Genomic DNA, 22423 nt, shown 5'->3' with positions numbered 1-22423 from the left:
GGGAAACTGTTCATGTGTCCTAAATTCACACTGTGACATGAATTGTTACAACAGAAAGTCTGAGATGAGTACATTCTGATTTCTCTAGAAGGGCTGGGGTTTCAGTAACAATGAAAAGATTCACTACTACTAGAATTTCTAATGGGAAATTACCTGGTTTGGGCCTTAAGAGACAATAACTAGAACAGTAGGTGAGGAAGCTACCTATTCAAATCTATCTAGCTTTGGAGATCTAACAGAGAACAAGAGCATACTGCAACTATCTTGAGAAAACACAAGAATCATTTTACCACATCCCAAAACCATAAAGCATTATCTGATAAAGGATTATTTTGCCAAGAAAGAATCTGAGGAAACCGTAAGTTAAGAGTAATATGTATCGGAACTGGAGAGATGGTTCAGCAGTCAAAAGCACTGGCTGTTCTTCCAGAGGACCCTGGTTTAACTCCCAGCACCCATATGGTGGCTCACAACTACTATAATAGTCCAGGGGATGTGACACCCTCTTCTGGCACCAATCATGCTTGTGATGCACAGAGTTCCACACAAACAAACACCCATAGGCATAAAGTAAAATAAAATAGTATTAAAAAAAAAAAAAAAAAAAAAAAAAAAAAAAAGAAAAAAAACAGGAATAACCTTAGACAATCTCCTCTTTCTTTATCATGCTAATTAAAATAACAGAGTAAAACTAGGCTAGAGAAAGCAGCAACGAGTGTCAGAAGATGAAGTTACTTCAGGANCCAATCATGCTTGTGATGCACAGAGTTCCACACATATGAACACCAAAATGCGTTAAGTCAAATAAAATAGTATAAAAAAAAAAAAAATATAAAAAAAAAAAAAAAAAAAAAAAAACAGGAATAACCTTTCACCATCTCCTCTTTCTTTATCATGCTAATTAAAATAACAGAGTAAAACTAGGCTAGAGAAAGCAGCAACGAGTGTCAGAAGATGAAGTTACTTCAGGAGGGACTACCAGACTGGACAAGGAACCATCTTTAAAGAATGATGAAACGTCTTCCCTTGTGGTGGTGTTTTCATGACATATACATATCTCAAATCTCTTCAAATCGCACACTTTAAATAGATGAGCTCATTTCATATAAATTATGCTGCAGTAAAGTTGACTGAAAGTATACAGAGAACAGCAGCAAACAAGCACACGTGACAGGTGCCATTTGCCATCCCAGTGCACATATGCAGATGTTTCTATCACTAACCTCTGACTCAGCTCTATACTGGTGGGAGGGCCATGTGGCAAGAACACAGGTCTCTGAGGAACTCAGAAGGATTTCTGGCTTGTGGCTTGCAAGAAAACAGGGACATCAGCCCTACAACCCTAATTCTGCCAACCAGTAAGCCTCTAAGACAAGTACAGCATCAGGGGAGGCAACAGGCAGATGAACTTCATTCAGCCTGGGTGTTCCCTAAGGAAGGACCCAGCCGAAGCAGATCCAGACTCCTCCTAGGCATACTGTCAGGTGCTGAGTTTGTAATCACTGTTTATGCAGCCATGAAAAGCAGGTGACTTCTCAGATGTGAAAAACTATGGCTTATTTCTCGTTAATGATGCCAATCTTGATCACTAACCCAAATTCCAATATATCACATTAGTATAAGTGACAATTCAATCTCCCCAGTCAGTAAGATAACATTCACAAAACTTCAGTTTTAAAAAGGATGTAACTTGGAAGACTGTGTTTCCTCCATCAACTCTGTGCACAAACAAGATTATAAATTTGGTGTGCATCTGTCTGTCTTCCTAAGCAACTGGGGAAATGAAAGAATTGAGGGCGGGGAAGGGTGTTATAAAGAGAAGGGGAAGGAATCAAAGAGAATGGGAGAAAGAGGCAGCCTCAGTTCCCATCCACGCCTACGAGATGTGAATGGTTAAAAAAAAAAAAAAAAAAAAAAACACTCTGTTTGAGATCCAGCATGGCCAATTCAAGAACTTTAGGAAATATCTTTGTATTTATATTTATTATATTATAATATAAATAGATAGATATAGATATGTTTTTTTATACAAGTATATAAAGTCTGAAACTAAGTAATAGGAAAAATAGGGCCAGCAAGATGGTGATTATTCCCAAGGCTGACAACATGAGTTTGACCCCTGGAACTCACCTGGTGAAAGAAGGGAACTGCCTCCCACAAGCTGCCTGACTTCCATACCTACATTGTGGGCATGTGCCCACAGGCCTACATACACCCACAGGCACCAACACACATGCACGCACATGCACACATACAAAGAAATAAATCAATGTATAAATAGTGAAAATCAGTAAAAGGAAGGATTATGCATGTTCTGCCAAACTTAGAGAATATATAACTAACTGCCCCTGAAAAGAACCAAGACTTCTATGAATAGGCTGGGCTCGGTTCTATTGAAAATACATAAAAAATAAACTGGCAAACAGTGCAGGCAGCATAGGGTAGCCACTGATGTCTCCTGCACATGATCCTAGGTCAACTCTGAAGTCAAGGTGAAACTGTAAACACTCACCATCTTCATACCTAGCTTGCACTATGAAATAGGAATATGTGAGAGGTGGATAAACTCTTAACACTGCAGTGTCTGGCATTAACCACTCACCATTGTTTCTAGCAATGGATTTCTACAAAACCAATACTAACAGCCACTTTAAGAAAGAAACCTGTGGTAGAAAGGTCAATAATGTCCAAGGATGTGAAGAACTTCAGACTCTTTCTCTCTGCCCCAATCACTCACTAGCTTCCATAGCTGAACTCAACACCATTTATGCATTTTTAAAGGGGATGTTACTTTTTTGCTGTGGGTATGTATATATGATTGTGTGTTACTGTACATATGCCACAATATGCATGTGGAGGTCAGAGGACAATCTTGGGGGAGTCAGTTCTCTCTTCCAACCATGTCAGTTCCAGGGACTAAACAACGATGCGAGACCTGGAAGCAAGTACCAATTGAGAATCTCAGGACCAACTCAGACCTTCTTCCCCATGTGTTTATTTTATTTATCAATGTGGGGTAGGGGCATGTACACATGAGAGCTGGTGCCCCAGCAGACAGTTATAGGAGGTTATGTGGATCAGTGTTTTGTGATATATGTTTGTGTGAAAGTGTTGGCTCCCCTGGAACTGGAATTACAGACAGTTGTGAATTGCCATGTGGGTGCTGGGAATTGAACCATGTCCTCCAGAATAGCAGCCAGTCAGTGCTCTTAACCAGTGAGCCGTCATTCCAGCCCCAGAAAGGCAGACAAGTTTAAAGAAAAGTTTAAACTAATTGTGTTCTCTCAAAATCTTCCTACTCAATCAAGAGAAGCCAGCACAAGGCCCATTCTCCCAGGGGTACAAAGCTGTCTTAGTACTACATGCTTCCTAGAAATGAGGAAGAAGGAAAGTCACACAGAAAATATCTACTCTGAAGTGTTCCCTCTCAGGCTGTAGAGATGGCTTACTGGTTAAGAGTGCTGGCTGCTCTTGCAGAGACCCCCAAGTTCAGTTCCTAATACCCATGTTGTGTGTGCCACAACTGTCTATAACTCCATCTCCACAGAACTGGATGCCCTCTTCTGGCCTTCACAGGCACTAACACACATGTGACATTCACAGAGACACACACATAGGTGCAAATAAAAAAAAAGATATCATATAAAACTTGCTTCTAATTTACTCATTAAAAAAATTACAGAATACCTCTACAGAAGGCACTACTAAGCACCTGAATAGCCAGACAACAAGACAAAAGAATCTCTAATCTCTTCCAGTTTAGAGAGTATTGAAAAGATTTCCTGTGTGTTCTCTTCTGATGTTTGTTCACAAGCCATATACATCCTATGTAGCAGGAATGCTAAGGTATCTGGGGGAGGGAAATTCACTAAACAAAGTAAATAAGACATGACCCCCTACCCTCGAAGAGAGTAGAGAAAGAAACAGACTCACATCGGATGCTGTAAAAGCTAAAGACATTGTAAGTAAAAAATAACTCACTCTACTTACATTAATCAGGACACGTTTCCTAGGATGACTTTTTAAGAGAAAATAAAGAGTCTAAGAAAATAAAGAATCCTCCAGGCAGAGAATAGTAGGGTGCAGAAGCAAATATACATGCAAGTATAGTTGGCCTTCAACATCTATGGGCTCCAAATCCACAGATTCAACATCCCCAGTTTAACTGAATATCCAAAACACCAAAGATAGAAATAAAAAGTTAGCCTTTGAGGCCAGCCTGGTCTACAGAGCAAGTTCCAGGACAGCAAAGGTTATATAGAGAAGACCTGTCTCAAAAAACACCAAAAACCAAACAAACAAACAATAGTCTATAAAGTGATGTACTGGAGAGACGGATCAATCAATAAAACAGTCTGCTATGCAAGCATGAGGACAGTTCAGATGCCTAGGATGAATGGTAAACACTAGTCATTAGGCCCAACAACAGTAGGAAGCCAGAGATGGGTGGATCTCTACAGCATACTGGCCGGTCAGCCTATCCCAATTGATGAGCTCCAGATTCAGTGACAGACTTGTCTCAAAAAATAAGAAAAACATGTAAGACAAAGCAAATGTCAACCTCTGGCCTCTACCCACACATATGCCAAGAGTAGACACACACAAAGAAAAACTGCTTTGTGCAACTGAATACACACATTTTTTTTGTCCTAAACATAGGGTTTTTAATTGTTTACATCACCTTCACACAGTATTAGAAGTAACCTAGAGACAAGGCATTCAAAGTGATACAGTTGGTTAGAAGCAGTGCTGCAGATTCTAGCAGCCTTGGGAGATTCTAGAACTAATACTGGGAGACAACTATACATGCACATATATGCGCACACATACACACACACACAAATATAAAGTATGCATATGTTTTATATACCTGAAGGTACAGCCAGTCTTTTGTATACAAATGATAAAATTCAGGTGAATGACAAAGACTGAAATTTATGTCACTACTTTCTTAGCATACAAGCAATACCAAGAGAGAAAAGTCTGCTCCTCCCAACTCCTAAAGCTTTAGGCTTTAGGGCTGAAAGTCTCCCAGGAATTAAAGGATGATACAGGAAGTTTGTATGTAGATAGGATCTTCACCAGAAAGGCTACCAGCCCAGAGTCCCCTGAGGTGAAAATGCACAGAAAGGACAACAGCAAAGAAAGGAAAGGCTCCACGGGGAATAGCAAGATTTAACTTTAAACAAGGAGAAAAAGATAACAAGAGAAGACAGACAGGAAAGTCCTTTGCTTGTCAAGTAATAAAACAAGACAAGGAGAGAAAAAGAACACACAAGGCAAGTTCCCCATTAGGTCACTTCCGTAACCTGGATGTGTGCTTTTCCTTTCAGTGTCCACGTCACTTTACAACACATGAATTCTAGCACTCCTATCTCGCAAGCCCTCAGTTCTCGACAGACTTTTACATGAGCAGATTACCAAATAAAAAATTAATAAAACCTGCCAGGAATGTGGAAAAACTTATCCTAGGTTCAGAAAGAGCCTTTTAAACTGCCCTTTCACCTTAAAAAAAAAAAAAAAAAAAAAAAAGTTATCTATTGACTTCCCTATTAAGTCTTTCTTAGAATGAATATTAAATAAATCCTATCCACGTTTATGTTTATCAACAATCAATTCTTAAACAGAATCTAACTGATAAAATATATAAAGAACTGATCTAAATGAAAGAGTGGGGACTTAATTACAAAGCAGGCTTCCTGATACTGGCATTAATGGTATTTTAAACCAGATAATTCTTTGCTTTGAATAGTGCCCTATATATCATTTATAGCAGTTTCTATATTCATTAGATCCCAGCAGTTAGCGAGTAAATTCATTCCCCTCCTTCTCCCACACTGTCCCCTCTGCTCCTCCTGTCTTCTCTCTCCACATAGCTGAGACCATCCGAAACACCTCCACTGTGAGAGATTAGTTATTACATCCAGATAGTGTTGTGATATCATTTTTCCTAAAAGCATCTGCAAGGTAGGTATTAGTTTCCCCACCATATGGATACACTGAAGAGAGAGAAAGGAACTTGCCAAAGGTCCTACAATCAGTGTGAGCACCCACATGATGGTGCCTTGAATTCCTGCTTTATAATCATTGTTACATCATCACATTTTCATGTGATTTTTGAAAAGTAACATTTTTGAAAAGTATCATTAAAAAAATAAATAAGAAACCTAAAACTGTAACCCATTAAGAAAATGGAAGTGAAACTGTAAGCTCTCCTAGTCCTGGTGCGGGATGATAGACACAAGGGCTCTTGAGCACTAAGGCCACAGCTGCAGCAACCAGAGTAGCTACATACCTCACAACACTCCTTGGAGCAAGTATTATCCTTTCTTCCTAAGTAAGAAAGCTCAACTTGGAATGGAAAAGAGGTCTGTAACCTTAAAAGATTCATAACTGAATTGACGATACAAGAAAAATAGGATTTTTTTTAAATGAGACTGGCAAGCTAACTATCCTAGCTAAAGAAAATGAAAAGGGAGGAAACACAAAATAAGAAAATGCTGCTTAAACATGGAATACATTTAAAAAGAGGTTTTCTGTGAACTGTCTCTTGAGAGTAACAGAGGTGGAGGACTGGAAGACAAAGGGTCAGCTAGCCACCTTAAGCAGTACGCCAAGGCAACACTGAAAGCCTTGAGCCTGCCTTCCACGGAGACAGGCAGCTGGGGACACAGGCCAGCAGGTGCTTCCTAACTAAAGCAAAGCAACACAAGCAGGGGAAAGACTAGCAGGTTTCATTAACGGTGGTTTCCAACACACAAAATCCACCAGCCCAATTTCTTAATTTCTGTTTTGCTTTATTGTATGTGTCCTCCAACCAGAGATAAGTTTCAAGCAATCAGGCATTTTTATGCTTTGTTCACTTAGATCAATGCCTGACACAGTAGGTATTCAGTAAATAACTTCTGCTGAATAAAGACAGTATTCAAAATAGGAACATATTCAAAAGCAAAGATCACAAATGACATCAGTTTTTGAAAACAGAGCAACTTCACAAATACAATAACTTAACACTGCACTATGTATTACTATAGCGACTAGCACTTAGTGGGCACTGAGCCAGATACTGCTAAAGGCTTGCATGCATAGTGCCACACAGTCTTCTTAATACCATATGAGTGCTGTAGGTACTATTATTATTATCACATTTTTACAGAAAACACAATGAATTTGGGCAATCAACTCAAAGCTTGCCTCTTAGCTCTTTATATACAATTATTAGCATCCCTCTTACAGAAATCAGAAATGTAGGATAGATCAGACCCTTTGTCCAAACCTTCTATTATCAGGTACAGTGGAAATTTTACCACCCTGGGACACACTGATTATGTAAAAAGGATTAGAAATTCAATGGTTTAATGAATCCAGATGTGGAAAAGCCAAGAACAAAAATCAATCTTCTAATCAACATTTCAAAGTGTAGCAGATAACAACCGGTAACACCTCAGGTCCACAGCCCAAAGAAATAACAGGGTGTGACCTCTGACTAAGACTGACTTCAAAACTTCCGGAGACAGTCTCTCCCAGTCTACTTTTCAGCCCTCCCTCTTCTGTCCTGCTGTCTGTCCCTTCCCTGTACCATCCACCCCCACTCCCTACTGAATGAATTTTATAACAAGTTTAAATATGTTTCCTACTCCAAATTTCTCAATCCAGTAAATTAAAACCTTATCTTCCTTAAATGAAAACAATACCACTGTGTACTGATCCATAGAGGAATGCCCTGCAGTCCTGCATCAAACCTACAGCTCAGAGCTACTGACCATACAGAAGGCAATAGGTGACTGCGTTCTTATAGAAATCAGGATCCTTCTGGAAAATAACTGAAGTGGAAAGAAAACTAGAGATGACCCAGCTACAATTGCTACCAACAAGAAAAAGTTTAAAAATTGAAATTTTTAAAAATTAGATAGTCATCACATTGACAATCTAACGAGAGATCCACGTGCAGATAAACAACCTGACTTTGCATTTAAGTCACAATCTAAAGGAAAGTTGCCTACGAAGCATGAAGAGTGGAGCATAAAGCATAAACATCATCACTGCTAAGAAATGTTTCCATCTTTTATCCTGCCTGTGAGCTTTTATAAACTTACATGTATAATTCTGTCAAGTAAAATTTAAGTAAAAGCATAACCAAATGGTCCTCAAACTAGAAAAACCTTCCAAATACAATATATATATATATATATATATATATATATATATATATATATATATATATATCGAAAGATTCAGAGAGATGGGTTGGATGTTAAAAGCAGACACTGCNATATATATCGAAAGATTCAGAGAGATGGGTTGGATGTTAAAAGCAGACACTGCTCTTTCGGAAGACCCCAGTTTGTTCCCAGCACCCACACTGAAAATTCTAACTATATTAGCTCTTATTAAATACAATATATATATATATATATATATATATATATATATATATATATATATATATCGAAAGATTCAGAGAGATGGGTTGGATGTTAAAAGCAGACACTGCTCTTTCGGAAGACCCCAGTTTGTTCCCAGCACCCACACTGAATGGCTCACAATCCCCAGAAACTCTAGCTCCAGAGGAGCTGATACCTCTGGCCTCTCCAGGCACCTGCATAAGTGCACACACCTATGCACAGACATGAAGACCTATACACAGAATTAAAAATAACATAAATCCTCTCTTTAAACCATTAAGAAGCATTTATTCCTTGTTTATGCTGTTAAAAACTGACTATTTTAGACTTGAAGAAAAAGCTATCTTGTATTAAGACACATTACTTACATACACACACAATCATTTTATGAAAATAAAATTAGGTATCAATTAACAATGTGTTCACTAAATCAAGGTATTTTAATCTTAGTCTGAATAACTGAGAAAGATAAATCTTGTATTCAGCTTCCCGATTTTCCAAAGCTTTGTATTTCCAGCGTTAAAGAGGCAGTGATGGCAGTAAAGTTATCAGTGAGAACTGATAACTGAATCACATTCCAGGATTTGTCATGGACAACTTAAATCATCATCACTATCAGAAGAAAAAGAAAAACACTAATTGTTCAAGAATAAAGAGGAAACCTTTCTGTTCCATGCACTACTGAGGTCTTTGACAGTTAACTACAAGTCCAGTGGTATTTGAATAAATATTTGTCTATAAATAGTTCTGTCATTTTCCTAGTTTTTAAGGACTTTTTAATAAAATGTTAATGAAACATATATTCATTTTTGATGCTTATGAAACAGGACTACAAACTCAAGTGCTCATTTAAATGTTGGATAGAATCAGCCAGGCAGAGATGGCACACACCTGTAATCCTGGCAAAGGCAGAGGCAGATGCAAGCAGACCTCTGTGAGCTTGAGGTCAGCCTGGCCTACAGAACTAGTTCTAGGACAGCCAAGACTACGCAGAGAAAACCTGTCTCGGGGGTGTGGTAAAGGTGAATCGTAGTTAGTGGTCTGAATAGGAATGGACCCCATTGACTCATGTATTTGATTGATTGACCCACAGTAATGAGTGTTATTATTAGGATGTGTGGCCTTGCTGGAGGAAGTGTGTCACTATGTACAGGAGCAGGCTTAAAGGTCTCAAATGCTAAAGCTAGGCCTAGTGTGGGACTCACTTCTGCAGTCTATGGATCCAGATGTGGAACTCTCAGCTCCTTCTCCAGCACCATGTCTGCCTGCACGCTATGTTTCCCACCATGAGGATAATGGACTAATCCCCTAAAACTGTAAGCCAGCCCAATTAAATGTTTTCCTTTATAAGAGTTGCCATGTTCATGGTGTCTCTTCACAGCAATAGAAACCGTAAGACAGAAATGTTGAGCAAAATAATGGCTGACTCGGGCCTTCTACTTACATTACACATTAAAAGGCATGTCCCTTAATAAATTAACATTGGTGAATGGTATATATGAGCTTCGCCCAGCAAACCTTGTGGAGAGCATGCTTTCCCCGGTGAGTTGGTGCTGAGGAAATAGCTTGTTCAAGGCCAGGAAGCTAAGAAATGGATTCTTAATAACCTGAGTATTCTGCCCCAAAAGTGTGATTGTGTGTTCCTAGGTAAATGAGAGATGAGCTAGCAACTTGTTGCTGGTTCCAGGAATACAACCACTAGTTGTAGTTAGTTATAAATTGCTCAATACTTTTGGTAAAGCAAATTCACAGACCTAGAACACCATGCCAAGTTCTATCTCTTCTTAGACTCCTAAAAAAAACAGACATCCTAAAAGAATTAACCAATTGTAAATAATCATACTGATTGGTGTTACCAGTATTGGCAAGTGGACTTTGGTGGCACAGATCTATACTCCCAGCACCGATAGCACTTGGGAAGCTGAGACAAAGGGCTCTCAAGTCTGAGGCCTATACAACTGACATAGTGAGTTCCAGGCTAGCCTGGGCTGAGAAAGCCCAAGGTAAACACAGTGTGTTCATAGAGACTTCTCAGAGGGAAGGTAAAGTGTAAGTGTGTTAGTCTGATTACACACTAGCTTTTAAGATTTATAAACATCAGAGAAGTCATACAGCATAGAAAAGTTTTTGTCATACTATACTAAAGTGTTTGTCATACACAAACAGGGAGGAAAAGAGAACTAGCTCTTTCCAAAGCCACCCAGATTTGTAGAAGTTGTTCTTCAAGTGGAAGCAAAGGGCAGAGGCCAACAGTTAGCAGCAGACCACACAGGACCTACCTGACTGAAGCACGGCTATGCTTTAGGAGAAAGAACAAATAATAGCTGGTCTCTTGAGCATTTCCACCTACACACAAGGAAGATATACAACACAAATACTGCTTCTCATCTTCCCTTTTTAAGCTTACTCTATTAGAGAAATTGAGTGTACTTAAAAAATGTAAAGGAACATTTTATAAAACTTTTCTTTTAAATTAATCATTCTACTGTCCCAGGGCTCAGTGAGAATTGCAAATGTTTCTCAAGGATTTCACAATCTCAAAATGTCTTAGGAATAATTTTAACTATACTTATATGTAAACATGTAATTACTAGAATATGTATAAATGTCATATGCACTTAGGAAACATACTCCATTTGCATATATGAAAGGTATTACAGAAACTATCGGTGAGGCAACATTAGAAAACTGCAAAAAAATCTAATTGTCTATTTTCAAGCCTACCAGAGAATGATTTTATACTAAATGAGAAGAGTCTCAAAATAGAAATATGTGATGGCAAGAGTTCACTATTTAAAAACAAATGTACTCATCTATTTGCAATGATAATGAACACACACAGACACGCACACACCAAAAAGCTCGCCATTCCTGGTCTACTAAGTGTTGCCAAAGTAAAATATTTCTATTTGAAATCCCTGCAGACGTGAGAACACCAGTGTCATTTAACTTTATCACCCATCTTTTGATAAAATTATTTTTAAAAGCAAAATGTTTAAAGTAAGATTTTTAAAAGATCAAAATAAAACCAGGCGTAGTTCTAGATCCCTATAATCTCAACACTCCAGAAGATGAAGCAGTAGTATCTCACCCTGAAAAGCAGCCTGGGCAGGAAAGACTGTCTCAGAGAATTGCACATGCATACAAACTAAAGAGCCTACACCCCACCCCCAAAAAGAAAAGTATTGTCAGACTATATCATCTTTTATTCAAAGAGCAAAACAGAAACCAAAGTATCTACTATATACACAGAATAAACAGTTCCATGTCTACAGACTCAACCAACCAAATTGAAAATATCCAGAAAAAAAAAAGTATAATCTTAATAGATTTTTGTTGTTGTTGTTGTTATCCCTACACAATACAGCATAACAACTGCTAATGTGCTACTTTATTGTATTATTACAATTGTTAAATACTTTATTGTATTTATTACAAGTAATCTAGAGGTGAATTTTAAAGTACACAGAAAGAGGTATGTAAATATATGTGTGTATATATACATATATATATTTATATATATAAGCATGTTATATATAAATACTTTTATTACATTGTTTATGGCAGGGGTGGCACACACTACACTGCATATGTGAAGGCCAGAGGACAACTTTCAAGAGTAAGTTATCTCCTTCCATCATGTCCATGGTAGGGATGTCTGAGGGATGAAACTCAGGTCCTCAGACATGATGGTAAGCTGTCTCACTAATTCCTTTAAATATTTCTTTATTTTACATAAGAGACTTAAACATCCTCAGATTTTGGTATATGCAGGGGCCCTATACAGAGGGATCACTAGAGTAAATACAGCTCTGAAACTAACTAAAAAGGGATCACTATTGTACTGTATTATATGTAAAAAGAAAAAAAAATAGGAGTATCATGAAACAAAGTTTGTAAAACCAGGGTAAATATACTAGCATCTAATACAGGTTTTTGTTGACATATGAAACAAAAATTTTAACATTAAGTGCAACATTAAACATTGCACTAAGTGAATAGCTAGTTCTTTCTAGGTAGTACATTTGTATATATTTAGTCTTAAAGATAGCAATGTTGTTTAAAGTATACATTCAAATGGTTTAGGTAATTTAAGATTTAACAACAAAATGAAAATAATTCTGTACTGAATTCTTCACACTGATTTAGTATGAGATTATGATTTTAAGGGGTAGAAGCATTAAACCTTAACATTCCTAGAGTCTGACTTAACACATTTGTCTGATTTAAAACAACTTAAATGCTTTTACTTTCACATTAAAAGCAAATGCTTTATAATTTGTTTTCAGAACCTTTCAAAAGTAAGCTTATACCACTGAGAGATGCTCAGTGGGAGAATGCTTGATTGGCATGCCTTGTGCTTCTGGGTTCCTATCCCCAGTAGCAGTGCGGTAGAAAGTTAACTTCTTCCTTAACAGATTCTTTTAGCCATAATACAAAACAAGTATATCCCTACATACCAATGTGATGGTTTGAATGAGAATGGCCCCCATTGGCTCTCATACTTTGGCGAACTGCTTTGAAAAGGCAAGGAGGTGTGTCACTGGGGTAAGCTTTCAGTTTCAAAAGCCCACACCAGACCCAGTCTCTCCTGCTATATGGGTCAGATGTGCGCTCTCAGCTACTTCTCCAGTGCCATGCCTGCCTGCAACCTTCCTTATCCACCATGACGACCATGGACTCACCCTCTGAAACCGTAAGCAAAATTAAGTGTTTGTTTTTTTTTTTTTCCAGTAAGTTGCCTTGGTCACATATTTGTGACAGAAATAGAAAAGTAACTAAGACATCAATTATGCATGGCATCTTCTGGTAAGATGAAAGTCTCTATTTTTCAGATCCATTTACAGAGCATCAAGTCTCTGCTTCTTGGTTCATAATTCTCATCACTATAAAGGCAAATCTTCATTACAACAGCAGTCCAGGGGAGCACATCTCATCTGGAAAACAGAATCCACCTGAAATGGCCAATCTGGCTTTCTAGTCTAAGTAGCTCACACTAGTAGATTTAGATGTCCTCTGCCAGGGAGCTATAAACCGACGCCTACAGGCCAAATCCCATCTACTTCTTGTTTTTATGCATGAGGTCCGACTGGAACAGTTATAGCACACTTCCATATTATCTATAGCTGTTTTCACATGGCAGAAACAGCTGAAAGTTGTGACACGGTATGTTGACCCACACAGAAAGGTTGCCAACCCATTCTTTACGTTGTTCCACAGACTTTTCCAAGAATCATCTTCAAAGTATTTCTAAACGAACTACTGATAACTCACACAGACTCTGGAGTCCTCTGGTACTAAGACACAAAGATACAAAACTTCCAGCCTCTCATATAAATAGTACAACCGCCAAGCCAAAGAATATTGATGTTACCATTCTCCATCAGAGTCCCACCATATTAGTAAATCATGTTAATCCTAAAAGGTTGCCTTTTAAATACACTTAAGCATGTCTTCACCCATGTAAGAAATGGGGGAAGTAGCAAAAAGACCTCTATATAGCAGATATTCCAATCCCTATCTACTCACCCTAAGATAATTGTAGACCCACATCCTTGTTTAAAAATATCTATTCCAAGAGATTTCTGCCAACTGGATACTCTCCTAAGAAGCCAAAGAAGCTTTGGAAAACACTGAATTCAAACAAAGGAACATAATGATTACATGTTTTTATTCACAATCTTCTATCCTTACCAAAATCAATACCAAAAGCTAACCATAAAGATGCCTGAATAGTCTTTTTTGTTCGTGTTGTTTTGTTTGTTTTTTTCAAGACAAGGTTTAGCTGTGTAGCCTTGGCTGTCCTGGAACTCACTCTGTAGACTAGGCTGGCCTCGAACTAAGAGCTACCTGTGTCAGCCCTGAGTGCTCAGAATAAAGGCATGTGTCATCATTATCTAGCTTGGGTTTGTTTGTTTTGTTTAAATATTCCTAAATTCTAGGCTGTTTTTAATTTTAAGTTTATACAAAAGTATTCCTAACACTTCTGTGCCAACCTAGGGATGTCCCCACCTACACACACATTGTAGGGACACAAAGATGCACATTTCTGAAGTAAAAGAAACAGTCTTCCCTTTCATCAATTTTTAGCCCCACTTCATTAGTATTAAAACCAAGCTTAAGATTATAATAATGCAAGGAAACTTTTATTTATAAGTACCCTAACAAGGTCCTATGTTTTCTGAACTTACCTATCTCAGGATCTAAATGTGCTACTGAAACCCTGGAACTACGTGGTCGCTATGTTACAGACTGCTCCTCTTCCCAACTGTCATTCCCACTCACTTGAGGAGCATATCTTCTGGGGACTGTCTCTCTTTTTGATGCCTGTGCTTATACCAATGCAAATCTGATTCAGGTCCCAAACTTTAAAATTCATTTTTCAGCTCTTAATTTCGTATCAGTAATCTCAGAAACCTAAAGGCTTAAAAATTACTCCCATCTACCTACACTGTCAGCATATTACCCAAACTATTTTCACTCTTGAAAGCTGCATGGGGTGGATCCTGAGGATGTAGCTCAGTTGGTAAAGTACCTGCCTAGCATGCACAATGGCCTAGGTTCCATCCCCAGCACTACAAACCAAGAAATGGCAGCACACACATTTAGCATTCAGGAAGTCCAGGCAGGGTGATTACAAGTTAAAAGGTGCACAGCAAGTTCAAGGTCAGCCTGGCACAAGAGACAGAGTCAAAAGAAGAGAAAGAAAGTAAAAAAAAAAGTTTTAAAAAGAGAGAGAAGAAAAGAAAACCACTGAGCTAACACATGAACTGTACAGATACCTTAGCTCTTACCCCCAATTCAACACCCAAAGCCAAGCCTGCTACCCTGTCTCTGGTTTCTCATAAGAAACTGGCACCATGCTAAAAACATTCAAAACAGTTCCCTTTTCCTGTCTCCTTCTGTGCTGCCCCCTAGATGACCATAGTATAAAAATGTTAGTCTCCTAATGAAACAAAATCCTAACGCCAGTATAATGGCTGTACTAACATCACCTGAAACTACCTTCTTTGGAACACTGTTTTCAAATTCTCTTATATAAGCACAAACCGACCTTAACCCTAGTCAAGAACTTCCCTCCCTCAGTCGGTATGCCTACCAAGCTAACTTCCTAATTAGATCTCGTCTTTTACTTATTCTGACTCTAAGTCCTTAACATTTTGTTTGTGTATGTTCTTTTCTTCCTGAAAGTGTCTTTCCAAGATTTGGCTCAGACACTCCAATTATTCCTGGGTTAACCAAAATCAGTATTTCCCTAATAAAAATGTGCAACTGTATTCCCTGACACAGAGTGATCTTATGAGTAATAATGGTAATATATATCCCTTTCCCACATTTTTAAGAAATGTATTTATTTTTACTGCTATTACACCACCACCACCACCACCACCACCACCACCACTACTACTACTACTACTACAACTGTACTACCACCACCACCACCACCACCACATGACACAGGTCAGAGAACAACTCTGTACGGTTAGTTTCTCCGTCCACCTGTGGTTCTGGGCATTAGACAGGCTCCATGTCCTTAGACTTGCAACAAGCAGCTTTACCCACAGAGCCTTCCCACCAGCCCAACCTTTCCTAAAGTTTTGTGCAATTTGTATTTGGTTGTCTCTGTCACCCTCAAAAGACTGAAAGTAGCAAATGTCTTGTTATTACTATATTCAGTAAAGTACTTCCATAATGTATAACCAATTTACACACAAAGCAGGTCCTCTAGTTAGTACACAACTTTGATTCGATGCAATACAATCTCAGAGTACCACTCTCCTTTCCAAGAAGCAAACTATGAAAATCTAAGTTTCTCAATCATCATCTTTTTCAAAACTGGAATACATGACTTTATCAGGGTAGCAAAGTAAGGTTAGCAGATCCAAAAACACATTTTATTCTAAATCTAAAGTTAAATTTACCATTCAATATTTTCATGCTAATTCCTACTTAAGTAGAATTTAAGGTGTCTCATGAAAGCATATGAAGAACAAAGTATCTAACAAAGAAAGAAAGAAAGAAAGAAAGAAAGAAAGAAAGAAAGAAAGAAAGAAAGAAAGAAAGAAAGAAAGAAAGAAAGCTAGGAGATCCAAAAAGAGGGCAAAGTTATCCAAAGAAATGGGGGTTGGGGGAGGGAGGTACTCAAAAAAGCTGACATGGCTGGCCGTCAGGGCACATACCTTTTAATCCCAGTCAGCACTCTGGAGGCAGAGGTAGGTGCATATCTGCGAACACTAGGCCAGCCTGGTATACAAAGATAGTTCCAGGACAGCCAAGGTAACATAGAAAAACAGTCTTGAAAAAAAAAAAAGTTGGGACAGATGATAGTAGAGATTAAACAAATTCTACAAAAGCAAGGTAAGGTAAACTCAGTGTTTTAGCATTCCTCAAACAAACTGTATCCTGAAAGATTGAGAAGGCTGGTCAAAGACAAATACATTGCTATATAATGCAGAATGATAAACTTGGAGGTTCATTATTTAAAAAGAGGAGGGGAGAACAGGACCCAAACATTATGAAATGTGAAAAACTTTCAAACAAATCTAAACATGACCCTCAATGGAGAAATTAAGATAAATGATGGATAGATAAATGGATACTCCCAGGTTTCCAGTCATTTCTACAGAGCATCTTTATTCTGCCCACATTTAGCTGTCTGGATAGACCAGAATTCTCAGTCTTACACTACTACCTATGTTCCTTGTTACACAAAATCCTACAGTACATTAAGCCTTAAGATGTTTAGCTTAACCTTACATATGTGAAACATTACTTTTCTGTACCTCTCATTTAGCACTCAGAGTGCTAAATGTTTTCCTAGAAAAGTATAAAGTTTCAAAGTTGACAAGTAGAGCCAAATAAGAAAAGCTGCATGCATGCCCTTTCAGTCCCTAGTAGAAACCTAGTAAAAATGTGCTATCACTTAAAACATATTACTCCCTCTCTCCCTCACCACACACACACAGATAGAAAAGAGTTGCAGCAACTTTTACGAAATGGTAATTTATTAAGTGCTCTCCCTGAATTAAGTTTTAGTGAGTTATGCGTCTTAGGAACTCGGATTTCCCTGAGCCAACAGAAACATGCAAGCACCCTACACATCAGACTCTGTAGACTTGGGAGATAAAGCGTTGGAGGCACCAAACTCCCCTATGCACTAAAATGAAAACTGGCCTTCCCATCCAAGGCAACTTCACAAACAATAGTTAGGAAAGGAAAAAAAAAAAAAATTAAGAGTTGATTCAAGTGATTCCCACGTGGGAATCCATAGGAGTTTCCCTGAAACAAAAACCACTGCCCGAATGAGGTTGCCAGGAAAAGGCATGGGACAGAGCTGTCCATGGCCTTTCTCAGTTTAGTGTCCAGAAAGGTTCAAGTGTCCACTCTGGAGACACAGTTCCTCTAAGAAAAACCCCCGAGTACTTGCATTACTCCTGCAAACAGACGCGTTCTCCCATCAGTAGAAAAGAAAGGTTTCCACTGCCAACCCTCCCGAGGAACAGCCGAACTCCAGCATCAAAGCACCCACCCGCTCCCACTTGTCACCTTATAATGTCCCCCTCCCCCGGGTCCACTCACGCTTCAGAGTCGAGCGGTGGCGCTGACAATGTGGCTGGCTCCCTTCCTCCTTCGGTCTGAGGCGGGCAGCTGCGGAAGGCTGGCTAGGCGCGGAACTGAGGAAGAAGCGGTGCTAGCGTCGCTCCACCAAGCTACCCGGGTCTCTTCCGCGCTGCCGGGATAGAGGCAGAGGCGGCGGCGGCGGCGACAGCAGCCCCGCTCGCTCACCGCTTTTTCTCTTCCTGGGTCCCTGCAGACGGTGGTGGCTTCAGCCCGTCCTGGGCCACTTGTCCCGGGACAGTCACGATCAGAAAGCTCGAAGATTTTGTTTGGGTAAAGTTTCCTCTGGGCGGAGGCTGCAGCCGGCCCCCCGGGTCCCCCCCGGCCCCGCCGCCCTGGGGGGCTGGGGCGGGGAGGGGGCGCCGAGAACTCCTGGAGTCCCGCCGAGGAGCCGGGGTGCGGTGGCAGGCCCAAGGAGAAGCCCCCCAGAGGGGGTGAAGGGGAGGGGAGGGGAAGGAGAGGACAGCGGCGCCGGGCCGCTCACCACGCCGCCGCGGCCGTTTCACATCGGGGTCCCCGCCCCCCCGGCCCGGAGGTGGCTCCTGGGCTGGGGGCCCCGGCTCATACACTCCGCTATGGGATGCTACGGCCCCGGGCGGCCGGTATGGACGGCGGCAAGGCTAGGGACCCGGCGGGCTCGGATCGGCGCCGCCCCCGCTCCCGGCTCCCGCATGTGTCGCGGCGGCCGGGACCCCCTCCCTACACCTCGGGGGGTCCTTCGCCCCACAGCCCGGGACGAGGCAGAAAGCCCAGCCCCTCGCGGGCGTCCTCTCCCGGCTGAGCAGCTATGAGTCCCGACCCGCGGCAGCCGCCTCCCTGCCCCCCGGCCGCGGGCTCCGGCTCGGGCTCCGGCTCCGGCTCCGGCTGGGGCTCCGGCTTCGGCGTGTGCAGCAGCCGCTGCCGGCCGGGAAGGTAAGGGGGGGAGCCGACGGCGGCCGCGGCTCCCGATGGCCCGGGCTGCGTTGAAGGTCTCGGCGGCGGCCAGTGCACGGGTGCCGGGTCTCTCGGATGCTCGCTCACTCACTCGCTCTCACGCTCTCACCGGCGGCGGCGGCAGCGCCCGAAGCTCAGCTCCTGTCTCTCTCGCTCGCTCGCTCGCTCTGTGCGGGGCTCTCGCCTCACTCCACAGAGGGGCGGGAGGAGAGTGGCGCCCGGCGATGACGTAAGTCGCCTAGCAACCGCTCTCCTCCCCCTCCCTTCCCCTTCCTCTGCGGGCCTCTTCTCCCCATCTCCAGCCACCCCGCCCTAGGAGGCTGTGGCGCGTTCTGATGACGCGCCAAGGGAAGAGGAAGTCGCGATCTGCGAGCGGGTGGGTGCGCCTCGGGCCGCGGGACTGCTGCTGCTGCCGCTGCTGCTACCGCCGCCGCTGCCGCCGCCGCCTCAACGGCCGCGTCAGAACTGAAGAGAGGAAGGGGAGGAGCCCGGCTGAGCCTAAGCTACCGCCTGATCTTACCCCTGACCCTAGGGCGGCGCGGAGAGGGAGCTCCGTCGCCGTTCCCTCCGGGGCAGGTGCGGACTGCTCCTCCGGGAATGAGGAGGAGGCCGGGGATCGGGCTAGGGCGCGCACCACCCGAAGGTGAGGCTTTGGCCCGGAGCAGATCCTCCAACAGAGAGACGGCTGGAAAAGTTAACCTACAGCCAATGGCTGCACCTGCTCCCGGGAGCGAACGCCCCACCCTTCCTTTGGCGTGGGGTGAAAACTTGCGGCGCATTGTGTGTAGTAGTGCACTACGAAGGTTTGATGAGTGAGTGAGTGGATGAATGAATGCCTCTAGCACAGCAATAGCGGGACTCGGAGGTGATAGTGGAAGCGCACGCGTTTTGTCAGTTGAAGCGTAGAAACGTGAGAGTTGTACTACATCTGCCTCCTCACCCCCACCCGCCCCCTGCCATGAAAGAAAAAGGATGCTGTTTCTTCAGAGTCGCAACTTCAGGCTTTTGTGGAAAAGGAGAATTGGCAGGCCTGGGGAACAGAGGGCTGAAAGAGAATCAACCTCTAGGATATTTAGGGATTTCTATGTTTTCAAGGGGCGAATACAGTCGAGCCTCCCTTTTAAAAGTCATTCTTGCTTGTCGTTTGGAATTTTTTTTTGGAGCTTTTTAGGTTTTGCCATCAGAGTGCCCCTTAGCATCTTCAAAAGAGTTTGGCGCCTCTCGGGTCTTTCTGGAAAGCTGTGTGTGTGTGTGTGTGTGTGTGTGTGTGTGTGTGTGTGTGTGTGTGTGTGTGTTGTGGGGAGTGTATTATTAATAAGTCTATTGGGCCGTTTGTCCTACAGATTCTGGGCTAGGAAATAAGTTTAAGGAAAAACTCGTGAAATTTAAGCTGTGGTTCTCTAATAAAAGAATTTTCGAGATAAAAGAACCACAGCGCTCAGAAATCTGTTAGGAACTTGCCCTCCTTCGTGGTATGACAGTGAGATTAAAGCAGCAGCAAAGATGTGGGGAAACAGTTGTGTGGCCGGACCCCTGCCTGCACCCAGTCCCTCTGGAAGCAACAGCGATGGCTATCAGAAGTGCTTTGGGTCTGTCCACCCTTCTTGGGAGATTGGGCCAAACATGCTCTGCACGCATTTAAGAAGCAAGCCCAGGTTTATGCCACGGCTGCTACCACTTCGTGCAAAGTAGATCAAGAAGATGTCTATATGTTGATAAATCAAGGGTTCATTTTTGTTCAAAGGCTACAAAAACAAAAAAGTGAGTGAAGGGGAGAGGAGGATGCCACAAAAGTAAGGAGAGACAAGTTGCACCAGACCCTTCTGTACTCCACCTGAATTCCCAGGAGTCAAATAGCTTACCCTAAGTACCCTGGGTTTGACTGTCTACAGACATGATCCATACACAGACTGTATTCAGTAAGATTCACAGGGAATCAGATCAATTAATAAACAGTAGGCTAACATGGCTGCAACATAATCCTTTTGTTGAACTCTCTTCCTTACAGTAAGGAATTAAATAAAATACAAGTGTATAGGGGTTTAGGAAGCTGAGCACCTCAGAGTCAGAGCTGTGCAACCAAGGATGTTTCTGGAGGAGTGCATCATGCAGAGTGTCATATCATCGCTGAGGGTCAGAGTGGCACTCACAAGAGCCCTGAGCAACCTGCTCAGGAATAGTAGCTCCACTAAACTTACTGAGTAAGGTCCATTCGATGCCCTGCCCTGCCCTGCCTGGTAACAGGAGCAAACAGCTGTTCTACAACTGGCTGCTGGAGAGGAGGGAATTCATACGTCTCCAATTTGTGTTCCATATCCTTTCAGATCCTTATATTGTCTGTGAATCTAGAGGAGAAATATATCTGTTAAATCAGATTTCTGAAAAATAAGTCAGGAAAACTTATTTCAGGTAACCCAGTTCTTTTCCTGACTCACCAGTTTATCACAAAGATCTGTATACTGTGTTAAAGTGGGACAAAGGGATCTCTGTGTAAGGTTTATAACTTTTCCCTTGAAAGGGAGCTTGTATGAGAAACTACTCAATGCTTTATTATCCCACATCAGTGGTTCCTACTGTCAAACTATATAACAGATTAACAGGCAAAATTTCTAAAAATGCACTATAGCATATCAGTTAATTTTAAGCATTATTGTGAATTATACTTTAAACATGTAAGACAACTGTTTGGTGTGGTTAATTATCAAAGAAACTACCATGTAAGCAGTCAAAAAACTCCAATAAATGGAGTTTGCTAATCCTCTAAAGCCCTGTAATGACCTTCCTAAACAAGTCTCCCTTCTGGGAGAGTGGACATTACTCTGGCATTTGTGGTATTCATTTCCTTGCCATACGTCATTGTTTTGTCACAGGTGTTCCTCCCTAAGCATTACATTGTTTAGTTTTTCCCTTTCTTGTGAATGTTGTATAAAGGGAATGATAGGATGTGTAATCTGTTATGCTTAGCATATTTGCTCAACCTTACTGTAATCCAGGTTCATATAGCTGTAATTTGTTCCCTTTAATTTATGAATATTCAGTGTTCCAATGTAACAGTTTGTTTAGCCATGTTGCTGATAGAAGTCTGGGTTCAGTTTCAGGCTGTTAGAAATACTGTTGAAATTTTCCTACGTCTTTACTCCATCTCATCTACATAATTTCTGTATAATGTGTACTTGGGAGTGTATGTCATAAACTTGAATAAATCATGCTGCGGGTCATCTAACATGCTAGGTCACATTAGCTACATGAGTGCCATTGCTTCACACCTCACAATGCTTGGCAAGAACTCAGTCTTCGCATCCTGCTGTGTATCGAGCAGAACTCACTTCAGTTTTAACTTACATTTCCCCTGTTATTGACTCTGTCGAGGTCCGTTTGTATATCCACTATTCTATTAGGCTTCTTTCTAGAGGAACAGAACTTACAGAAAGGGGGTTTATTAGTACAGCTAGTCCAACAATGGCTGA

The 22423-nt window shown here is 41.4% G+C and overlaps 1 protein-coding gene across 3 annotated transcripts in view; it reads right to left on the bottom strand.

Moving 5' to 3' along the window:
* Fbxw7 (F-box and WD repeat domain containing 7) overlaps positions 1 to 19137 on the bottom strand; it is a 164944-nt gene extending 145807 nt beyond the window's left edge. For all 3 annotated transcript variants that reach the window (XM_021195786.2, XM_029537311.1, XM_029537312.1), the window contains exon 1: positions 17985 to 19137. The gene's annotated coding sequence lies outside the window, so the exon portion shown is untranslated. The remainder of the gene's footprint in view (positions 1 to 17984) is intronic.
* Positions 19138 to 22423: the final 3286 nt, after the last annotated feature.

This window comes from Mus pahari, chromosome 4 (genome assembly GCF_900095145.1).
Source record: "Mus pahari chromosome 4, PAHARI_EIJ_v1.1, whole genome shotgun sequence".
Classification (NCBI taxonomy): Eukaryota; Metazoa; Chordata; class Mammalia; order Rodentia; family Muridae; genus Mus; species Mus pahari.
This window is presented reverse-complemented; position numbering and strand designations above follow the sequence as displayed.